Here is a 14,639-nt window from a genome sequence, read left to right as displayed (position 1 = left end):
TCAGTGCAATGAAATCTCTGGCATGGTGACTTTTGCTGATATTTTTCCCAAAGAGCAAAGCATGAATTTCACCGGGCTTAGGTAGGATTCATTGCAAGTCAGTTTTTGACAGGCTTCTTGGAAATGTTTTAGAAAACTGACAATATCATTACTTAGGGAGTTAATGGAGCAGTGTAGAGTCACCACTTAGAAGAAAAGAAAAGAAAAGAAAGTAAAAGCCGAGCAGACCTGTTTCCTGCAGTGTGCCGAGCTGTCATGCATGCAAGTCGATATGACCAGGTTTTTGCAGCTCACTGTCCCACGTGCATTTGTAGATCCCCAACTAACAGGCGCACTTCTGCACTTCTTAAGACGTTTTGGGGTAAGTTTGTTTTGATGTCATACGTTTACAGATGAATAATTCATTAACTGTTTCTTATATAGATAATTCTCTCTCTGCTCCAGTATCTTACATTAGTTTTCTGTGCGGCCTTCTCTTCTCGCGTCTTTCTTATTTCTAACTCTCTCAAGACAACTTCCATTGATAGCTGAAATATTTAAATGGTCCCCAAGACTGTAATTGTAATCCTTTTTAAGAAGTTCAAGGGGAACATGAGCTGCCTCAGACAGATGAAGTATTGTGCCCTCCATAATGTTTCAGACAAAGATACATTTTTCTTTGATTTACTCCTCTGCTCCACAGTTTAAAATTACAAATCAAACAATTCAGACATCATGATTAAAATGCACATTGCGCTCTTTACTTTAACGGATTGTACATACATTTCAGTCATACCATGTAGAAATTACAACACTTTTTCTAATACTTCGGGCATTAAGATAAAAAACGAAATATTAGAACATTATTCATTTTTCATCGTGTCCATTTCTATTCCTTTTCTACACCCATACGTCCAGAGGAGGGTTGCTGGGAGGCTGCTGACCGTCACAGTAAACATCAAGCACAGCCAGGAACTGAGGGGACACCAGGCCAGGCCATCATAGTTTTTCATCCTATCTCAGCTCATTCTTAAACGTATTTAGTCCAAATCAGAGCCCAGAGTTATTTGTATTTTGTACTTAATAATTATTATTGTCTATTTTAAATTCTTTAAATGATTCCCTCCTACAGTGTCATACCTCAAAATAATTTTAGTGATTTCATGGCCTTTTGAGAGAAAAAAGACTGCCTTAGAAAATGGAAAACCCTTATATTTGAGTGTTGAAATGTAATTTAGGGAAAAGAAACAGGAGTGCATGGTACTATAATTGAACTTACATGCATTTATTTGTATGCCTCGAAAAACTGAATTAAATGTTTGTTGTTTTAATTGAATTACTGTCTCTGTTGTTTTTTTAATTCTATATTCAAGAAGTCAATAAAATTACAAATATTTCTGAATCTGCTAAGTGTACCATATTGTACTTTAATATTTTCACAGAAAATTTTGCCATCTATTAGTGAATAACATAACACGCTGTAAAGAAAAGAAAATGTTGTATGCTGCATCGGACCGATGTCTGTTATGGCCTGAAGACTTCCAAGCTTAAAGTCCCAAAAATGCTCAAAATGCTGACATTGTGGGGGGGGGGGGGGGGGGGGTTTGAGGGGCGCGTATCAAACTCTGGTTAAAAAATGAAAAGGGCTAATGTAGAATCTTAATACTAGTAAATAAAAATGTGGCACAAAATAACCTACGAGGAGCACAAAGGCAAAGGGGTTGCTTGAAAAGGCAAAGACAATCCACGGCAATGAAAGTCCCCAATACACGATACAAAGAATGGTTGAAAAAACAGAGCAAAAGAAGTCGAAAATCCAGAAATTACAAAAATATTCAAAACAACAATATACACAGGAGAACTCGCCACCATCACCACCATCAGCACAATGAACCGCAAGAAACTGTGGGTTTTTGTCTTTATAAAGCTGAGGGCGGTCTTTTGCAGTGATGGACAGGTGGCCCCGCCTTTTGGGGAACCACCCACAAATCACATGGAATATAACAGGAAAAAAGTGGGGTCTGGGCGGTCTTTTCATGTACAGCCTCTACAGATTTTGTTTTTTTCTCCAACTTAATTGGAAATTTTTACACTTTTTCTGTCCACCTGACCTTTTGGACTATCATCAAGAGACTTAAAGAGAAACAATACCTTATTTAAGGACTCTCATTCTCTTAATTCTGCGTCTATCTTATGTAAATGTGCATTTTTAATTTTTTGCATACTATTTGTGCCCCTCCTTTAACCGCCACCTTATCGTGGTGGAGGGGTTTGCGTGTCCCAATAATCCTAGGAGCTCTGTTGTCCGGGGCTTTATGCCCCTGGTAGGGCCACCCAAGGCAAACTGGTCCTAGGTGAGGGATGAGACAAAGAGCGGTTAAACAAACCTTCTATGATGAATGAAAACTTTGGATGGCGTTTTCCCTTGCCCGGATGCGGGTCACCGGGGCCCCCCTCTGGAGCCAGGCCTGGAGGTGGGGCTCGATGACAAGCGTCTGGTGGCCGGGCCTGCACCCATGGGGCTCAGCCGGGCACAGCCCGAAGAGGCAACGTGAGTCTTCCCATGGGCTCACCACTTATGGGAGGGGCCAAGGAGGTCGGGTGCAGTGTGAGTTGGGTGGTGGCCGAAGGCGGGGATCTTGGCGGTCCGATCCTCGGTTACAGAAGCTGGCTCTTGGGACATGGAATGTCACCTCTCTGAAGGGGAAGGAGCCTGAGCTAGTGCGCGAGGTCGAGAGGTTCTGGCTAGATATAGTCGGACTCACCTTGATGCACAGCTTGGACTCTGGAACCAATCTCCTTGAGAGGACCTGGAATCTCTACCACTCTGGAGTTGCCCCCGGTGAGAGGCGCTGAGCAGGTATGGGTATACTTATTGCCCCCAGACTTGGAGCCTGTTCATTGGGGTTTACCCCAGTGGACAAGAGGGTAGCCTCCCTCCACCTTTGGGTGGGGGGACAGGTCCTAACTGTTGTTTGTGCGTATGCACCGAACAGCAGTTCGGAGTACCCACCCTTTTTGGAGTCCCTGGAGGGGGTGCTAGAGGGCATACCTTCTGGGGACTCCCTCGTACTACTGGGAGACTTCAATGCTCACGTGGGCAATGACAGTGAGACCTGGAAGGGCGTGATTGGGAGGAATGGCCCCCCCGATCTGAACCCGAGCGGTGTTTTGTTATTGGACTTCTGTGCTCGTCACGGATTGTCCATAACAAATACCATGTTCAAGCATAGGGGTGTTCATATGTGCACTTGGCACCAGGACACCCTAGGCCTCAGTTCGATGATCGACTTTGTGGTCTTGGACACTCGGGTGAAGAGAGGGGCGGGGCTGTCAACTGATCACCACCTGGTGGTGAGTTGGCTTCGATGGTGGGGGACGATGTCGGTCAGGCCTGGTAGACCCAAACATGTTGTAAGGGTCTGCTGGGAATGTCTGGCAGAGCCCCCTGTCAGAAGTAGCTTCAACTCCCACCTCTGGCAGAACTTCGACCACATCCCGAGGGAGGTGGGGGACATTGAGTCCGAATGGGCCATGTTCCGTGCCTCTGTTGTTGAGGCGGCTGACCGGAGCTGTGGCCGTAAGGTGGTCCGTGCCTGTCATGGCGGCAATCCCCGAACCTGTTGGTGGACACCGGCGGTGAGGGATGCCGTCAAGCTGAAGAAGGAGTCCTACAGGACCCTTTTGTCCTGTGGGACTCTGGAGGCAGCTGATAGGTACCGGCAGGCCAAGCGGAATGTGGCTTCGGTGGTTGCTGAGGCAAAAACTCAGGCATGGGAGGAGTTTGGGGAGGCCATGGAGAACGACTTTTGGACGGCTTCGAGGAGATTCTGGTCCAACGTCCGGCGTCTCAGGAGTGGGAAGCAGTGCAGTGTCAACACTGTATATGGTGGGGATGGTGCACTGCTGACCTCGACTCGGGATGTTGTGGGTCGGTGGGGGGAGTACTTTGAAGACCTCCTCAATCCCACTAACATACCTTCCAATGAGGAAGCAGAGCCTGGGGACTCAGAGGTGGGCTCCCCCATCTCTGGGACTGAGGTCACCGAGGTGGTCAAACTCCTTGGTGGCAGGGCCCCGGGGGTGGATGAGATCCGCCCGGAGTTCCTCAAGGCTCTGGATGTTGTAGGGCTGTCTTGGTTGACACGTCTCTGCAACATCGCATGGACATCAGGGACAGTGCCTCTGGACTGGCAGACCGGGGTGGTGGTCCCCCTCTTTAAGAAAGGGGACTGGAGGGTGTGTTCCAACTACAGAGGGATCACACTTCTCAGTCTCCCTGGAAAAGTTGCAGAACAGTGGACCAGCTCTACACCCTTAGCAGAGTCCTGGAGGGTGCATGGGAGTTCGCCCAACCAGTCTACATGTGTTTTGTGGACTTGGAAAAGGCATTCGACCGTGTCCCTCGGGGAATCCTGTGGGGGGTACTCCGAGAGTATGGGGTACCGGACCCCCTGATAAGGGCTGTTCGGTCCCTGTACGATCGGTGCCAGAGCTTGGTCCGCATTGCCAGCAGTAAGTCGAACCCATTTCCAGTGAGAGTTGGACTCCGCCAGGGCTGCCCTTTGTCACCAATTCTGTTCAGAACTTTTATGAACAGAATTTCTAGGCGCAGCCAGGGTGTTGAGGGGGTCCGGTTTGGTGGACTCAGGATTGGGTCACTGCTTTTTGCAGATGATGTTGTCCTGTTTGCTTCATCAGGCTGTGATCTTCAGCTCTCTCTGGATCAGTTCGCAGACGAGTGTGAAGCAGCTGGGATGGGAATCAGCACCTCCAAATCCGAGACCATGGTCCTCAGCCGGAAAAAGGTGGAGTGCCCTCACAGGGTTGGTAGCGAGATCCTGCCCCAAGTGGAGGAGTTCAAGTATCTTGGGATCTTGTTCACGAGTGAGGGAAGAATGGAGCGTGAGATTGACAGGCGGATCGGTGCGGCATCCACAGTAATGCGGGCTCTGCATCGGTCTGTCGTGGTGAAAAAGGAGCTGAGCCGCAAGGCGAAGCTCTCACTTTACCAGTCGATCTATGTTTCTACCCTCACCTATGGTCATGAGCTATGGGTATTGACCGAAAGAACGAGATCACGAATACAAGTGGCTGAAATGAGTTTCCTCCGCAGGGTGTCTGGGCTTTCCCTTAAAGATAGGGTGAGAAGCTCAGTCATCCAGGAGGGGCTCAGAGTAGAGCCGCTGCTCCTCCGCATCGAGAGGAGTCAGATGAGGTGGCTCGGGCATCTGTTCAGGATGACTCCTGGACGCCTCCCTGGTGAGGTGTTCCGGGCACGTCTAACCGGGAGGAGGCCCCGGGGAAGACCCAGGACACTCTGGAGGGACTATGTCTCTCGGCTGGCCTGGGAACGCCTCGGGATTCCCCCGGAAGAGCTAGAAGAAGTGGCCGGGGAGAGGGAAGTCTGGGCATCTCTGCTCAAGCTGCTGCCTCCGCGACCCGACCTCGGATAAGCGGAAGAGGATGGATGGATGGATATTTGTGCCTTATTCTTCTTATCTAAATTTTTTTTGTTTTTCTTTCCTTGTAACTGTTTCTTTTGACATTTTGTAAAACACTATGAGCTACGGCATCTGTATGAAAATGTACTGCAGAAATAAATGTGTTTGTTGTTGTTAATGCATAGATTCATAGAAAGTAAATGACGAACAGTGTAAAATACACAAAAGAATTGAAAATGAAAAAAAGGAAGTAAAAACTGAATTTGAACCCCACCTGGGGTGGGGTTATGTGTCCTGGCAGAAACATAACGGCATCTCATTCAGGCTGGGGACTGCAGCCTTAAACCCTACGCCACGAGGACCCTGTTGGTTCAGTACAACCACAGCACTCTGGGTAGGCTGACAGGAAAGGAGGGTTCAAGAAACTCTTGTGCAACAACACTTGTTAGTATCGCCGGTGTGATGAACTCTCCTGCTGCTCTCAGTCGGCTTTTTCAAGTTTACAACTCAGCAAAGATCTCCTCAACGTTTTTCCATCATTTTGGTCTCATGATTTTGTATTTACAATAAAACTTGTATGGCGCTCTTCACTGATGTTCCTGTCAGCTGTTTCAATATCATTTTATTTTCCTGCTTACTTTTATAAAAGGAAACCAATTCTCCTGTAGTTTTTAATAAATAGCATTGAAAATGGCAATGTGGCTGGCTATAAGACGGCTTCCGTCAGCTTCTGAATTGCCATTTGGACTTTCTTTTTTCTTCTTTGTTGTCCACACCTTTCTGCCTATCCATTTCCATTTGCAGGGCCCTTAGCACACCATTTGTGTGTAAGATGGCCTTGTCTATATTGACTACATTTCGGGTGCTCCAGGTTCCCCCACGTATTATGTCATTTACTTAATCCACACCAGGGTCATGGGGAGTACTAGAGCCTGTTCCAGCTACCAACATCACAAGTCAACCTGGCCATTCTAAATGGGTCCAAAACGAGGGAGTGTGTCTGGAAAGGAGTTGACCCTCCATCCAGTGTTGTGCTGTGCCCTGCCCTGCCCTGTGCCAGAGAGGCTGCCAGGACCGACTTCAGCTCTCCATGGCTCTGTGAAGGAAAAAGACCAACAAAGAAAGCAAAGAGAGCAGCTCAGAGGGTCTGCCCAGCAAAGGCTCACCAGACTTCAGCTATTCTTCTGAGACATCTGTTTGGCTTCAGCTGGAGCAGGCCCCAGAAATGGGGAGCCGGCAAAATCTATAAACACAGGAAGAAGGGCCATTATGACAATTGGCTTGTAAAACAGGGCTGATAAAGAGTATGTAGAAACAAATGATGCATGTTTCTATTTTTGTGAAATAAAAGGCAAAGCTCCACAGAGTAAAAAGAGACATAAAAGCAATTGCTTAAAAGGCAATCCATCCTTGCAAGGAGGAGACAGGGAAATGTTGTGAAAGTAAGCCACTCAGATATTTTATGATGTTTTTACGTTGGTGTGTCTAATGCCATACAGATGACACATCAAATCGAGATTCCCCAGGTCTGTTGCATGTATATTAGTAATTACTGAAAGCTCTTTATACAGCCACCCCATCGCATAAATGCTCCTATAAATTCAAGTGCTAAGTTTAGTATCCCCCCCAAGGCATAATTAAAAATAAACTGTACACCACTGAGCCTTTGGATTCTGTGCCAGAATACACTTCAGGTGCATAAACCAAACATCAGTGTCTTTTCTATCCAAATTGCATTTGTTTTTTGTTTCCTTCTAAGTTTGCACATGCTGACTCATTTCGAATCTTTCTTGGGAAATCTAACCATTGTCAGTAAAGAAAATGTTAATTTCTGACTTACACGTAATGCATGTTTCACTTACTGTGTACACCGAACTGAGGTAGAGCCGTGGAAACAATTAGAAAAACCTGGCAGCTACATCACAACTTTGAAAGGTCAGTTGCATAAGATGGTACTTTGAAACATCGGCTCATGGGTTCATCAATGAAATGAAATGAATGGTGAAATGACTTTTGGAGATGATTAAATGTGCACTTTTTATTGTATTGCAGGATGGAATCTAAATATATTATCCATACAAGCACAAATTCTACAAAAATCTTACAAGCCACTATTCGTGCCACATGCACATCCTACATGACAGCTCACCTCCTGCCCGAGTCGTCCTCCCACCAGTGAAGCAGACTCAGAGTGGGCTTTGTGTGCAAATGCCAGATTATAAGAGCAGATGGACTTCTGGCCATGTAACAGTTAACTGACAACGTAAAGAAACTAATACAGAGGACGTAAAATAAAATAATGAAATGCAGCAGAGATATTGAAGCCTGAAACATCACAGACAAGAAACTTCTCTGTGTGATACAAAAGTATTTCTTCATTTTAATTATTAATTTTTTTTAATCTGTGTAGTAAAATATTTAAAACAATTTTACTTGAACTGTGTCATACTCAATGCTTGAACCAATGGCATCTTACTTGACGTGCAATTTTGTAAACACTAACTGTATACACCTACACATTAGATGGTTTAAGTTCTTCTAACTTTGATGATTGGTTACTGATTAAGAACCATTTAGGAGAAAAATTTCCAAGATGTTTGAATAAATCAAATGATGCATGGAATAAACCAGCCCTGACAGGTGGAGGAGTGGGTGGGCATGCAGATGATGGCTTAATATTAAGTTGTTACAGTGTGACCAAAATCTACACTTGGGAATTCTTGGAGTTCTGCAATCAATCAACCTGCTCCTGCCGTTCTAAGCGCAGACCAAGAAATATCTTGGAGAACATGAGTGTTAATGAAATGTTCAACATTTGTGATTAATTTAATGCACTTTGCAGAGACCTGTTTTCACTTTGACATCAAAGAGTCTTTTCTTTGGCTTTTTGACCAGAGTCAAAAAAGCCAGCCAAATTAAACCCATTCTAATTCAATGCTCTCTCATATCATCATCTCATCTTGTTATCCAATTTTCCAGATTAGAGTTGCAGAGGCAGCAGGTGGGCCCAGCCTACACCTGTCCTGAGCTACAGCTTCCTGGGGAATTTCCAGGCATTCCTGAGCTAGACAAGAAATATAATCCCTCCAGCACTGTCCTTGGTTTGATGCGGGATCTCAGCCCAGTGGGACATTCCCTAGAGCAGTTCTAGGGGAGGCATTCTTGCGACAAGCCCAAACCGCCTCAGCTGGGTGTTCTCGATCCGAAGGAGCAGTGACTCTACTCTGAGGCTCTCCAGAATCACTGAACCTCTCAAACACACAGAGTATGAGCCTGGCCACCCAGAGAAGTAACCTCATTTCGGCCGCTTGTATTCACAATCTCATTTTTTTCAGTAATTACTTAGAGCTCATGATAAGTGAGGGCCTGGATGTAGATTGATTAGTAAACCGAGAGCTTTGTCCTTAAACTCAACTCCCGTTTCACCACCAGGGACCAGAACAGCGCCTGCAGAGCAGCTGCTGCCACTCCAATAAGCTTGTCGATCTCATGTTCCCCTTTTCTGTCACTTGTGAAGAAAATCCCAAGATACTTGAATTCCTTCATTATTACACCCTCACCTGGAGGCAGCAATTCATTCACTCTTTTTCAAAAGAAAAAAACCATGAGCTCAGACTTGGAGGTGCTGATCCTCATCATAGCCACTCAATGGTGAATCACTCGAGTGCATGTCAAAGGTCACTGTAAGATGAAGCAAAGAGGACAACATCATCTGCATAAAGTGTCAATGCTACCCCTAGCCTTCTACATCTTCAGCTGTGCCTTGATGACCTGTCCATGACAATCACATAGAGAAGTAGTGACAAGACAGAGCCATGTCGGAGTCCAACACCCACAGTCAATGAATTTGACTGAATTCGGACACAGCTCTCACTGCATTCAAACAGGAAATGAACAGCCTGCAAGAGCTGCCCTGTTACCCCATATTCCTGCAGCACCTCTCACAACACGTGCCATGGGACACAGACATAGAGTTTTTCTAGATCTATAAAACACATGTAGACTCAGTTTTTATACTCTGATGCACCCTCCAGCAAGTGTACCAGGGAGAAGAGCTGGTTTACTCTTCCACAGCAAGAGCAGAATCCACATTTTTCCCTCCTGTATCTTAATAATAATAATAATAATAATAATAATAATAATACATTTTATTTATATAGCACCATTTCAATGGCTCAACTATCAGACAGATTCTACCCTTCAGTATCCTTTCATATTCCTTACCTTGGAGAGTGAAGAGTGTGATTTCTCTCTAGTTGCAACACACCTTCTGGTCTCCTTCCTTAAATATGGGGACCACCACATCATTATGCCATTCTAAGGGTGCTTTACCTGCCTTCCATGCAACACTGAAAAGACCTGTGAGTCATGTTATCCCAATAATGTCCGGTGCTTTCAACATCTCTAGTTAAACTTCATTTACCCAAGCAGCCTCACCACCACTGAGAAGCCTCAGGCCACCATAGGACTTTGGCAACAGTGATAAGATCCTCACCTGTTGGATGTGTCCAATGTTGACTCAATGTAGAAGGGCATGTCCACCACTTGAACTTGAGGAACTCCTCAAAGTATTCATTCCACCAGTCGACAATTTGACCACCATGAGATGCCCCCACCACTTTAAGACCACAGCTTTTAACAGCTGCTTTCACATCTGAGGTTTGGAATGGGGCCCATTAGGACTCAATGTTGCCAACCTCACTCTACACATGGGAGAAACTCTTTCGGAGGTAGAAGTTAAACTCATAACAAACGTAAGCCTCGACCAGACGTTCCCATGAAACCCTAAGTGCTTGTCTAAGATTCCCTGGACTATTAAGCCTACGCCCCTCATTTCAAATCAACTCACTACCAAGTGGTGATCAGTTGACCACTCTACCCTTCTTTCACTTGAGTGTCCAAAACATATGGTCTCAGTTTAGACACAACTACAAAGTCTACCATCAAACTTTGGCCCAAGGTATTCCGGTGCCAGGTACACTTATGAGCCTTCTTGTGTTCGAACATGCTGCTTGTTATGGGCAATCTATGACTATCACAAAATTCCAATAACAACTCATCATTCTGATTCAGATCTGGCAGGCTATTCCTCCCATTCATGTCCCGCCAGGTATCTGCGTCATTCCCAACCTGAGCATTGAAGTCACCTAGTAAGACTACTTAGTCAGTGGGCAGCACCCTTTCAAACACTTCACTCACTTTTTCTAAGAAACTTGAATACTCAAAACAGTTGTAGTTTTCCACCTCTTGCACATACTCAGGTTCCCTCTCCCCCAGAGAGGTAATGTTTCCAAAGCCAGTCTCCATTGTCAGGGTCCAGTCCATCTAGATCTTTCTCGCCTTTGCCTGCAACTAAACTGGCATCACACCCAACCCTGAACCTTTGTCTTGCAGATGGTGAGCCCACAAGGCAGCTCCACATTACCATTTTGGGTCAAATCCAGCAAGTTTATGTGGAATGCCTGACCACCAGATGCTTGTCGACTAATGCCACCTTATGGCCTTCCTCCAAAAGTAGATCCTAGCAACTCGGGACATACTTGATTTTTAATTTGTAGTTTCATGAAGGTCAATGTAAACTATTCTTTGTCTGACCTTTCAAACCAAACTTATTCATCAAGAGTTACCCCACCAGGAGCACAAAGCTCCGGACAGCCCAGCTCTGAGCATGACTAAGGTATACAAGCCCGACTACCATGTCAACGTGACAGTCCTAGATGAGGATTTAATGTTTTATTATAACAAAAATTGAAAACTTTGAAGCGGGTGAATTCTTTTTGTAGGCACTAAATACACAGTACTATTATTATATTATACTATAGTATAAGCTTAAACTACAACTTTTATCCTTCCAAAAAAAATATCAAAAAAGGAACGGAGGTAAGACACAGCCATCTCCCACGTTAAAAAGATCTGATACATAACCAAGATCTCAAACAGAAATCTTTCTAATTCAAGAACAGTGACCCTGAACTCCCCTAGTTGTGCTGCACCTCACACATGACACTACAAGGTATACGGTCATATTCCTTCTGAAGGCCCACATAAAAATGTACTGTAGGTAAGTTTAGACAACTACCACAAACCAGAAAACACTTAGGCAAAGAGAAAGCCTGCTTCATGACAAGGACAGAATCAACGTTACTCGTTCAGAATTGGAGAGTTGGGAGTCTTGATTCCAGCATCTCAACTGTGGCGTGTGGCTGGGGGTGGTACCCAGCCAGGATGCCCAGGAGGACCGGAGGAGGGCTTACGCCTCCTCCAGACCACGAGGGGGAGACCGCCCTGGTGGCTTTTGGGAACACGGGAACTGAGCTTGGAAGCTCAACCCTATTGGGCCCCGTGATCACCGCCAGGGGGCACCCCAATGCCTGGAGAGCCCTGGTCCTCAGCACTTCCGCCACACGCGGAAGTGCTCTGGGGAAGACGACCAGGGACACCCAGAGTGCTTCCGGGTGCGCAGCCGGTACTTCCGCTACACTGGGGAGTGCCGGTGGAAGATTATCGGAAGGCACCTGGAGCACGTCCAGGTGATTATAAAAGGGGCTGCCTCCCTCCGTTCGATGGCTTGAGTCGGGAGTGGAGAAGGACAGAGCTCGGGAGGAGAGAAAAGGAGGCAGCCTGAAGAGAGGAAGAGGCATTGGGAGGCCTGAACTTTGGGGGAGTTTTGGGGTTGTGTGTTCACTTTATTGTTGTAAATATGAATAAACGTGTGTTGGGTGTTGAACCATCGCTGTCCGCCTGTCTGTGTCTGGGCCAGCCTCCACACAACATTATATAAACTTAACTGGAGAGCCTCAGGACAAAAAACAATGCATTTCCCCAAGGAATTTATACTAGTCTTTAACATTAAAATATGGTTGAATACCAAAAGAGGTGAAGAGCACTATGATGAGTTCATTCTCCTGTAGAGTGCAAATGCAGTAATATTTTGATAAGTGGCACGCGATCAGCACCCGTATATATCAATGTACTAATAGACTGACTAGGATAAGAGTAGGATTTGAGAAGAAATTATGAAGTGTCCTACACCTACTGCCAGTCAGGAGATTTGAGATTGAATGACACCACAAGTTTACGGCACCTTGACCGTGCAAAGTGGTACTCATGGTGACATTTTATAGTTGTCTGATACTAATGCTAAGGCTTCACAAAAAAGTTAATAATAATAATAATAATAATAATTTAAAGAAGGAAAACATATTAAAGTAAGGTATACTGCTAACATGCATGTAATTGTTACCACTTTGCAACAACATCAAGAATAATACTGTATTGTATACTGTCAGATGGAAAGACAGTCCAATAATGGGCACATTTGTTTAACGTTGATTGATCCATAACCATACTTTCAGAAGAATCATCTTCTCACTGTTATGGTTATGGGAATCAATTTGTAAAAAAAACAGTTACAGTCACGCCATGGTTTCTGAAGTTGGGTTCGCTCTTCCAGTGTCACTGATTATACCCTGGAAGTATCTGCCTGCCATCTTGAACCTGTCTGGACTCATAAAGAGTAATAGTAATAGTCCACAGGTTCGTTGGATGCAGAACTCAGCATTCCTGTGTGACATTTCGCTACCAGTCACCCATGCTGCCCTGCCTATCTTTAGAGTAATAAACTGCCTATTACAGTACAGTTTTACACTTGTGTGTTAATTACGGATGGGAATTGATAAGATTTTCACGATTCCGATTCCATTTTCGATTCTGTTTAACAATTCGATTCTTTATTGATTCTCCTATCGACTCTTATTTTTAAAAAAGGAGAACACACAGGTCGATTAGCTTAGAACTTTGTTTTATATCTTATCTTTGAACAAGATAGAAATTTAGGAGTAGCATGACCTTACAAACCCAACAGTGAGATCTTAAGGGATCCACAGCCTACGGCTCCTCGATGGGGTGCCACGGGGTCCCCAGAAAAAAATTTGTAAATGTAAAATAATAATAAAATAAATATTCTTCTGTAGCAATAACAAAGTATAACATAAATTATTCTGTGGCAATTACACAAGAATGTCCAGTAACATTTACACTCTCCTTTTTAAAAGTATATATGAGCTGAGCACTCAAAAATAAAACTACATCAGCCAGCAACAAATACAATCAACTCAAGTCCAATGGAACTGTGCACTGTGCAATTCTGCAACCATCAACTATTTTGACAGCTACATCCATGTTGGCCGCAATATCAACAGTGGCTGCCACAACCTTGTCTTTGATACCATACTCCTCCCAGATCTCATCAATCTCCTCTGCTACAGCTGTCCCTGTCTGTGCCTGGTACACTGGTTTGGCTTTGAGGACTTTTTCTTGAGCCTGGCCATTCCTGACATAATGCAGCGTTACTGTGAGGTAATGATCTTGACTAAAACTTGTCCATCCATCTGCAGTGACGGCTGCCTTCAACACATGTTTCAGCTCAGAAATCAGATTTGCCTTTTCGACCACATACCAAACAGGGATCAAGTGGTTGGTTAAACTGTCTTTGTTTGGGGCTTTGTACTTAGGGTTCAGAGTCTTTGTCATTTCTCTAAAAGATATATACTGTAAATGGAAATGGATGAAACATCTCATAAAAGGAGAACATGCAACTTTGACATTCCCTGACTTAGCCTACAATTAAACACATTCACTTACCGAAAATCAGGGGCATCTACTGTGGCAAATGGGTGCAAGCCTTTTACCACAAACTTAGTCACTGCTCGGTGACATTCGTCTATCCTGGCCTGTGTCATTTTACTTTTCCCCGCCTCTGTGAAAGGAGAAGCTACCGGTAGACTGCAGCGAGAACTGCCAGCATCTGTCTCTCTCGTCATGGTCATCTAAATGCAATGCACAGTAATAGCAGGTTTTGCAATAAGGCAAATCGCGCTAACATAATATGCAATGTTAGTTGATTAGTTACCTGCCGTATTAACGGGAGAGGACGTGCAAACGTTACCGCTGCTGCTGGGTTGAGATTCACTAGTCCGGAGTGGATCAAAAACACGACATTCATTTAAGGTTATCGCGTGTTTTGTGAGCAAATGCTTTTGCATATTCGTAGTGTTTCCTCCCTTTGATGAAATATCTACTTTGCAAGTATTGCTAGTTGCCCTGTTGTCATCCTTTCTCGTAAAGTATAACCAAACTTTTGACCGTTTGTGCCGCTTAGGCGCCATGTTTCCTGCTGGATAAATGACGCTACGCAACGTGGTGACGTCATTCGAG

This window comes from Erpetoichthys calabaricus, chromosome 4, assembly GCF_900747795.2.
Source record: "Erpetoichthys calabaricus chromosome 4, fErpCal1.3, whole genome shotgun sequence".
Lineage (NCBI taxonomy): Eukaryota > Metazoa > Chordata > Cladistia > Polypteriformes > Polypteridae > Erpetoichthys > Erpetoichthys calabaricus.
The sequence above is the reverse complement of the archived record's forward strand: the minus strand, read 5'-3'. Positions refer to the sequence as shown.